Genomic DNA, 10,063 nt, shown 5'->3' on the forward strand with positions numbered 1-10,063 from the left:
AAGACTTCTTACCCTGGTAAGATCACAGTCTCCAGAGCAAGTGTCCCAGAGAACAAGGCAGAAGCTGCATGGATTCTATGACTTGGCTTCAAAAGTTACATCGTGTCTCCTCTACCATACTCTACGGGTTGAAGCTATCACAAACTGGCTCAAACTCAAGGGAAGGGGACAGAGACCTTAATCTCAATGAAAATATTGTCAAAGAATGTGAGGCAGTATTTTAAAACTGCCACATAGCCATTAAGTTTGTTTATTTATTTATTTATTTATTTATTTTGGCTGCCTTGGGTCTTCTTTGCTGCGCACAGGCTTTCTCTAGTTGCTGCAAGCTGGGGCTACTCTTTGTTGCAGTGCACGGGCTTCTCATTGTGATGGCTTCTCCTGTTGTGGAGCATGGGCTCTAGGCACACGGGTTTCAATAGTTATAGCATGTGGGCTCAGTAGATGTGGCTCGTGGGTTCTAGAGCGCAGGCTCAGTCGTTGTGGCGCATGGGTTTCATTGCTCCGTGGCATGTGGAATCTTCCCAGATCAGGGCTCAAACCCATGTCCCCTGCACTGGCAAGAGGATTCTTAACCACTGAGCCACCAGGGAAGCCCAGCCATTAAGTTTAAGAGCAATATTTCCATTTAACAAATGGTACCAAAGTTTTATTAAAAAGTTAAAGGAAAAAAAACCCAAACAATTGGTCAAATCCAACCCTGCTATTTTGCAGGTGAAGAAAAAGGTCTTGATTGAAGGACAATCGTGCGCAACATATTTCTTTTCCTTTTGTCATCTGAACTCGGTTGTATACGTTTCTCTCAAATTTAATCTCAATATTCTTAGCACTCTGTGGAAGAGGACTTTCCTTGTTAATGACGAGAATAATTCATCCTATGTCCCACCTGGAAGCTCTATGAAAGGTACAAAGACATACCGTCTTTAACAGAATATTTATCTACCAAAGTCACTGTGCACTCCCCAAAAGGCAAATCTTCTGAATCAAATAGTTTATCTATGTCCATTTAAAATGTTCTTTGCCCACACACAGTAAGATAGATTCTCTCCACACCCTGCATCCATTAGTGTCCCCAATCACTCTTACACAGTGAAACAGAATTGAAATGTATTCAACCAGGTAGAGACAGGATGGATGAGGGAGGTCCACAAAACCGCATAAGAAGTCAGTGACATTTCTGAAGGTCAAAGTGAGTAGTAAAGACGTTTCCTCTATAACGAGAGATAGGGATTGCACTGCTGGAAAGAACCATAATAAACATTACAGGGGAAAGTTGTAAATCATTCCAAGACTGAGAGAATACAGTAAGAAGAGCTCAAATAAGAAGTTGAAGCATTAACTGAGACGATCTGGGGGGAGGATGAGGGAAGAGGGCTGCAAGGGCTGGCTATTCCTGCTACTTCCCCAGTCCTGGGGCACACAGAGCTGAGTGGGAGGGCCAGCAGTAAGGGCTCCCGGGGTGAGACGCACCGAAGTGGGGTTCTTGGGGCTGGCTGCACCAGCCAGGGGGCTTGTGAAATAGGGCATTACTTATTTATCACAACTGTACAAGTCTGAAGTGCCAGTACTTGTGCATTTGAATTTCTAACACTAGGAAAAGATGTTGTCCTTGAATTTGGGGATGATGCAGCAAGAGGGTGGTATCAGAATTCCACACGGGACTTCCCTAGTGGCACAGTGGTTAAGAATCCGTCTGTCAATGCAGGGGACGTGGGTTTGATCCCTGGTCCGGGAAGATCCCACATGCCACGGAGCAACTAAGCCCGTGCACCACAACTACTAAGCCTGTGCTCTAGAGCCTGTGCTCCACAACAAGAGAAGCCACCGAATGAGAAGCTGGCGCACCGCAACGAAGAGTAGCCCTCACATAGCAATAAAGACCCAAAGCAGCCAAAGATAAATTAAAAAAAAAAAAGAATTCCATATGAAGATGGACTAAGAAATGCTGTTTCTCAGATGAAGATGAAAAAGAAATCTGTTTAGGAATAGGAGGCTATGGTTCGTGTAATTCTAAGCATGGCAGTTAAATGTACACACATACACACACATGTTCAAAATCTCCATTTTCACTGCAGAGTGCCAAGTACCTGCTTCAATCTAACATAAAACAAAAGTTTTCATTAGTCTCTTATAAATGGCACATGCCTTTCATACTGTGTGTGTGTGTGTGTGTGTGTGTAAGATAGGTAATAAGTTATTCAATTATTTTTAAACGAATGCCTTAGAAAACGTCTTTTTAAAATTAAACTATTCCATCAGTTTTTAAAGAAAATACTGGTATTTCACGGTCAGTTATTTTTGATTAGGCTTCAGCCCCCACCATCAGCAGCCATGATGGGCAGAATAAGAATCTTTCGGGAGACATTTATTCCATGAGAAAATTTTCCTATTAAAAAATAAAGAGGGCTTCCCTGGTGACGCAGTGGTTGAGAGTCCACCTGCCGATGCAGGGAATACGGGTTCGTGCCCCGGTCCGGGAAGATCCCACATGCCGTGGAGCGGCTGGGCCCGTGAGCCATGGCCGCTGAGCCTGCGCGTCCGGAGCCTGTGCTCCGCAACGGGAGAGGCCACAGCAGTGAGAGGCCCGCGTACTGCAAAAAAAAAAAAAAAAAAAAAAGAAAGAAAGAAACTTTGATGAAACTAGAATTGAAGTGAGGTAGTTAATGATCCATAATTAAACTAGTTGCCATAGAAATCAATGCAAAAGAAAAACAGGTCTAAAAACTTTTAATTTTCTTCCAAAATCTCAAATAACATGGAATCAGAGTCAATAAAGCCTGAATTCATTATGGAACCATTGACCCAGTTCATTAATGACAAACCAAGTATTTTTTCACAGAAAAGAAAAATCAGACATTAGTTCCATAGCTTTGCTTCATGTACTAGAATAATCAACAATGAGTAAGGGAAATGAATTAGGTACCAAGGGTATAAGCACAGGGGACCCATCTGCCCCACAGCAACACCTGTTCATGACAGGTCAGCTTGTTGAGTGGTGAAAAATAGAGCAGAAGGAATGTCTTGATGATAAACAATTTAGTCAAATGGATTAAATCAACCACTTATTTAAAATCTCAAGTGAACTGACTTTAAAAAAGAAATACTTTTGAGGGGCAATATACTGAAATAGTCTCTTCAAGTTATGCACTTCCTAGCCATCATATTTTTAATAACTATCTTGTCAAATTTTCTAACAAGATTAATCATTTTATCTTGGTCCAAATCTTCCCTCCTGCTTTGCCATACACAGGGTGCCCACTGCAGTAAGAGCCACTGGGGTCAAAGGAATGAACTAGATCCCAAGGGGTAGAACAGGCCACAGAACCTGCCTGATGGCTCAGAGGAAGACTAGACTATTAAGTCCGTGAGGCTGGAGAGTAAATTGTTTCTTCTTTTGTTTGTGTTTGTTGTTTTTACCAAATTGTGAAGGGAAAGCTGGAAGTAGAGCCTTACTAGTCAAATTCTAGGACTGGACTCCATCCATTGTTGGTGATTCTTTTTCAATCATGTGGATATTCCAGTTTCCCCAACAGTCGACTAAACTGGATGCTTGTCATGGTCCGTCTGAGGGTACTAGGGATATAGGTGAGTAGCAAATAACTGGTTCCTCTGACTCTTCCGGTCCACAGCTACTCAGGCTCAACCTCTGACCCCAAATTCCTAATGACTTCCAACTCACTCATGACTTCAAGACAAATACCTTTCTTACTGCAAACTCACTTCCAGAACCTTGACTCTTCCAGTCCTTCTGGCTGTCGGCATTGTCATCACTTCTTTTCCGTTCATAGCCAGTATTGGTCTCGAGGTTAATCACCTGAACTTATCTCTCATCAGTATCCTTTGTTCTCCTGTCCCAACACCTTCTGAGAACCTGACCAGGTGAAGTCCAACACCTGCGTAATGTTAAATCCCTCCAACTCCAATGAAGGCAGGGGTGAACTAGATATTCACAGTAACGCGTCAAATAGCACCTTGCTAAATTCCCATTCCACAACCTCCCCTGGGACATAAGAACCATCAAATAGTCCTGAATGGTAGAGTAACTCCAAATCCTCACTCCAAAGGGCAATGATAAAATTGGACAAAATTGTCAAAAACAAAAATTTCAGGACTCTGAAAAGAGAACAAAGGCACAAGATAAATTGAGGTGTGTCTACACAAGAAAAGCTTGTGTGGTAGTAGTAGTAGTTTTTTCAACATGTGTGTTGAAGCAATTCAGGTAAGAATTTCACCGTGGTGTTTTATCCCAGCGTTGCTATGATTCCAACGTGGCCACCCACCCCAGCTCTGTATTTGTGCCCAGCTATGTTCTAGGTTGGTGTAAGCCATGAAAACCAGCACCTTCTCAGCCAGGAAGGCTAAGGGCTAACTTGATATTCATCAGAATATGGAAAAATCCCCACACACATTGTCAGAAACAGTAGCGATTTTAGTGACAAATAAGAAAGACGAGTGTCAGCTAGCCTGAGGTTGTGGCAATCAGACTAGGCATAAGTTTATCAGGAAATGAGACAGCCAGAGTAGGCCTTGATAGGTCTCCACATAGCCCTGGTGGTTCCAAAGGCAGTGTGCATGGACAAGGCTGCACACGTTCTTAGGAGAGACTGGAAAAGGCAGCTATCTGTTTGTCCCTGATGAATGTGAGGACTTGTGCTAGCAGAAGGTAAAAGCCAGGAACAACAAGTAAACTGTCTGAAGTTGACATGTGTCTCCCAACTTACACACAAATCCATGAACAAGGGCAGAAACTTAATAGCTCAAGGTAGATGAGAACAACTTTTAATTATTCAGTTACCACTAAACAATTCTGACATGGGAGCAACCCCTATGAAGTCAGGCTTGAAAATAAAATTAATAAGGAAAAAGAAACACTTTACAGAGACATCAAAGGTCACAAACCGTGGGGGAAGATAGACTCCACAGAATTAGCCCAAACAAATCATTAACAATGAACAGAAACAATATCAGAGAAGAAACAAACTCACATTTGCTATGATATATATTACCTAAAATGTCCAGTTTTCAAATAAAAACTTATAGTATATGCAAAAAAACACAGAAGTGTTTCCCCTTCACAAGGAAAAAAGCAGTCAAAAGAAATGGTCTACTAGGGGACCTAGATGTCGCATTAGCACAAAAAGACACCAAAGCGGATATCACAAACAGGTTCAAGGAACGAAAAAAAAATCACTTCTATAAATTAAAGGGAAATATGATAAAGTGGCTCATCAAATAGAGACTACCAATAAACAAATAAATACTGTTTCTAAAAAAGGAAATTCTGGAGTTGTAATGTATAATAACAATAACGGGCATTTCCAGCGTCCATTCCAACATGTGAAGAGATTATAAGTAACTCCCATCCTCATAACAAGAAGAAAGTTAAAAAACTAAAAATCAACAACTCTCCTTAGATTTATCAGAGAATTGAGGTCAGAGGGCAAACTACTGCCCTGAAAACTGGAGGAATAGAACCAAGAGAGTAACAGCTTACCAGGAGCAGAAGCTGCTAGAGCCAGAAACTGGTAGGAGCAATAAAAACTGTAAATGACACATTTCTGGAGGTTGAGTGTTGACTAGCTTTAGAGTTAAAACTCCTGAGGGCCCAGTCTTCAGGGAGCCTCTGTACATCCGTAAGTTTCACCTCCAAAAACGTCACCAGATTCCCACTTGTGAACACTTGGGGGGAAATGTCCATGTACTTTGGGAAAGATAAGAGAAAAAAATAACCATGTTAAGATACAACCAGTGGGTTCTGTTCTCCAAAACGAAGCCCTGCCCTCAAGGAAAACTAATTCACTAGAACTTTATCTCCAGAAGAGCAATGAGCCAACTCTAATCCCCACAGCCTTCCTGTCTCACACAGAGATCTAGGGGGAAAAAAACTGAAAAATATAAAAAACTTCTGAAGGTCACAGTGCAGGAATTCTGGCCCTTTTTATAAACGGAGATTTAACCATGAGAGTACAGAATGCTTCCCTTCCCTAATACCTTACTACCACATCAATAGGGATGCAGAATAATAACAGTAAATTACAACTAAGTGAGCTGCAAGACATGGACTCTATGTAAGAAGGAGTTTCTACGGAAACCCAAAGACAACAGGGGAGACAAAAACAAGGATACCAGAGTAAATTGAAGCATCTTACACTATAGCCACAGCAAACATTAAACACAGCCTAACTCCTAGCCAGATAAATACAAAACATCACACTAAAGACTTATTTACCTCAGCTTCTAATACATTATGTCTGGATTTCAATAAAAAATTACAAGGCATACTAAAAGGCAAGGAAAGATCAGCCTGGAGACACAAAGCAAGCATCAGAAACTAACTCAGCTAGGGCAGAGAAATTTTAATTATCAGACCAAGAATTTAAAATAACTACAATTAATATGGTAAGGACTGTAATGGAAAAACTGGACAGCGTGCAAGAAAAGATGGGTAATGTAAGCAGATAAAAGTTCTAAGAAAGAATCAAGAGTAAATACTAGAAAATGAAAACACTGTCAGAGAAATGAAGAATGTCTTTGATGGACTCATCAAAGGTTGAACATGAATGGAACATGGCTGAGGAAAGAATCAGTGAGTTTGAAAATAGGTCAGTAGAAGTTTCCAAAATTGAAGTTCAAAAAGGAAAGAAAACAAAACAAGCAAACAAAACCAGTATGAAACAAGATATCCAAGAACAGTGGGACAATTAGAAAAGCTGTACTAAATGTGTAATGGGAATACCAGAGGAGAAGAAAGACAGAAAGGACCAGAAGAAATATTTGAATGATGACTGGGAACTTTCCAAAGTTAATGACAGACATCAAACCAAGATAATCAAACACAGGTCCAAGAAACTCAAAGAATACCCAGCAAGATAAATACAAGACGTGGGGGGGAACCAAACACTACGCATAGGCATATCATATCAAAATGCAGAAAACCTAAAAGAAAATCTTGAAAGAAGCAAAAGCCAAAGGGAAAAGAACACCTTATCAATAGAGGAAAAGGATAAGAATTATATTGAACATTTCTTCAGAAACTATGTTAGCAAAGAGAGTGGACTGAAATATTTAACATGTTGGAAGAGATAAAATCACAAACCTACAATTCTGTATCCAGCTAAATTATCATTCAAAAGAGGAGGAGAATTAAAGACTTCCTCAAACAAACAAAAACTGAGGGAATTTATCTTCAGTAGAACTGCATCACCAAAAAAAGTTAAAGGAAGTTCTTCAGAGGAAATAAACATCATATAAATAGGAAACTCAGATCTCCATAAAGAAGGAAGAACATTAGAGAAGAAATAAATGAATTATTTTATTTTCTTTACTCTTAATTGATCTAACAGATAAGTGTTCAAAATAATAGCAACAATTAATTGGGTGGTTAAAACTAGTTAATTGGGAAGACATAGGGGAGAAGCTGGAGCTGAGGCCGGAGTCGCCCGTGGGGACCAAGCCCCCCATCTACCCGTGGCCGCTGCCGGTCTACGACAAACCCCACGATGCTGCTCACGAAATCATCGAGACCATCCGGAGGAAAAGAGACGTAGAGTTACATCCAGAGAACAAGTTGCTGGACCGCTCCCTGCAGAAGAACCAGGAAGAGTAAGACCAGGAACACACGTGGAAGAAGAAGAAAGAGATGATAAAGTAAAGCCTGGTCACCTCCAGGTTCTGATAGAAATAAAGTTTCCAGAAGTTGTGTTCCTGCAATAAGAAATAAAGATGTGACCTTCCAGTTGTGTAAAGCTCTTAAATGTTGTGTAAGTGCATCGGGTGCCTGAGGAACCTGGAGCTAAATGGGCTAGCTCTGAGAGAGAGAGACTTAACTACGTTAACAAAAGAAATCCACCTCCGTCCTTTGCGGGGGCAGTCCCGAGCTCGTGTTTTAATGGACGCGAATGCAAACCGTGGTTCTCACGTGACTTTCTGAAGCGCCCCTGCAGCAGGCCCAGCTAAGTCTCACTTTACGGCAGTGGCATCAGATGATGGCTACAGAAGGTTGCCAACGTCCCTGTGTGCTCTTACAGGCTCTGCAGACGGGGGGATGAAAGGACCAAGGAACTCTGCCCTCAGGAATCCCAAGTGACTGGAGGGACACAGCGTCAGGGCCCCAGGCAGTGTCGCCCACTATTCAGAAGGGGGGCGGAGGCTCCGCAGCTTCATTTCATCCAGTCCCTTCCAGTATTTAAAATTGTTGTCAAGATGCTGCATTAACTCAGGCAGGTCTACAAAGGCGCCCCAAGCAGCAAACATGTCTGTGATGAAATAGTCAATGAAAGAGATTTGTGATTTGGGGATGCTGCAGGTATTTCTGTCCAAAACTGGCATCACTACAGGCGAGTCCTGTCGCTTCTCTTCATCAGTCTGAGACAAACATTCTTCTGAGATACGTGCGGCCCACTCAATGCACTTTCCCAGGGGTCGGCAGGGATTGGACGCATCAGCACACTGAATCAGCATTCGTTTGATCAGACTGCGGTTGTCTGGAGTTCTGAGCATAGGGATTATGGCTTCTTGATTTTTATCAGTTTCCCCATCTTCCTCTAATGCTACCAAGGGCTTGTTGATGCTATTGACAAATTTGTTGACGTGCTCAAAGTGCTTTGTCATTTCTGTGGCTAAGACCATGTCGATAATACTCTGGCGCAGCGTCCGGTAGTCATCCCTCTCCATGTTTTTAAAGATGCTGCATTTATCATCACGAGTGGTCAGCTGGAAGGCCAAGGCCGCGAGGTAGCTCTCGAGCACAGCAGTGTCGTTATACAGAATGGCAAGCTCGCTCGCAGCATCGCACAGGAAGGAGTTGGTTCTCCCGGGGTGGTCCAGGTCATGGACAGTGGCTGCAATGAGGGCCATGATCTCAGCAAGTGGATCTAAAGTTTGCTTTATCCTCTGTTTGCAGAGAAAATAGGCAGTGGCGTGAAGCACATCGGCAGAATGTGTAGGATTGCGGTAGGGGTTAGAAGCATGATAATTGGCTTCGATAATTTGCAACCACGATCTCAGCGTTGTCTCAGAGCATTTTAAGACTTCACAGACTCCAAAGCGAGCAAATATTTTGAGACCAAGATAAATCAGAGGCCATTTATGAGTGGCAGCCTCCAGTTCAAAAATATCAAAGTCCCAGGATTCCTCATTTTCCATGGCCCGAGTTATCTGTGATGGGACGTTGTGAAGGGAGGTGGGGGTGATTACACTGCTGGAAACCTGTTTAAAGTTTTTTGTTGAAAGAACATACTCATTCCTGGATGGTCTTCGCAAAACATCAGACATTAAGCCCCCAACAAGGTCAATGGCATAAGGATCATCGTCCTTAGCATCAAATTGTGGTGAATATAATCCAGTGGTTCTTAGAATTTCCAGCACACGATCTAAGGCTTCTGCACAGGCATGGCACTGCTTTCCTGGGCAGCACTGATGATATAGATTGCCTTGGTGATGGGCGCCTCATCTACATGGAATGTATCCGGGCCATGGAGGAGCGTCGTCTCTGGCTGGAAACTTTGCTTGTTCGAGGGCAGCAGTTCTGACATCTAGTGAGCTTTTTCTCCCATCGTTATGTTTGCCTGACTGATTATCTGTATGAGTGTCAGACTGAACACATTCAGCTATTTTCTCAGCCTTACTGTTGCCATTCACACTGTGACAATGGACACATAGTGTCTTAATTTTTCCTCCCTGTCCAATGGCAGGTACCACCTTCACATTTTGTTGTTGAGAGACATACAGAGAAGCCAGGGTGAGTCACCCCATCTCTCCCTCCTCTGGACCTCAGTTCCTCCTGATTGTAACGCGTTACACTGAGAACAGATTTCAGGACTCAGCACATGCAGCCATAATGTGTGCCTAATTCCACATCCCAGTCACTGGGACACAAAAGTTTGGTGTCTTCAAGTCTGGCTCCCACATCACCACTCACATATGTCAGTTCTTCCTCTACAGCTGAGTCAGTGAGTAAAGACACATAAACAGAAGCAGATTAATATGAACAAGGTTTTACTGAAGAATCAACATTGTGAAAATGACTCTACTACCCAAAGCAATCACAGATTCAATGCAATCC

At 42.4% G+C, this 10,063-nt stretch overlaps 1 pseudogene; it reads right to left on the reverse strand.

The window, feature by feature from the left end:
• Positions 1 to 8,127: 8,127 nt before the first annotated feature.
• On the reverse strand, positions 8,128 to 9,490 carry LOC115863525 (high affinity cAMP-specific and IBMX-insensitive 3',5'-cyclic phosphodiesterase 8A pseudogene; annotated as a pseudogene).
• Between the last annotated feature and the right edge of the window lie 573 nt (positions 9,491 to 10,063).

This window comes from Globicephala melas, chromosome 4 (assembly GCF_963455315.2).
Source record: "Globicephala melas chromosome 4, mGloMel1.2, whole genome shotgun sequence".
Taxonomy (NCBI): domain Eukaryota; kingdom Metazoa; phylum Chordata; class Mammalia; order Artiodactyla; family Delphinidae; genus Globicephala; species Globicephala melas.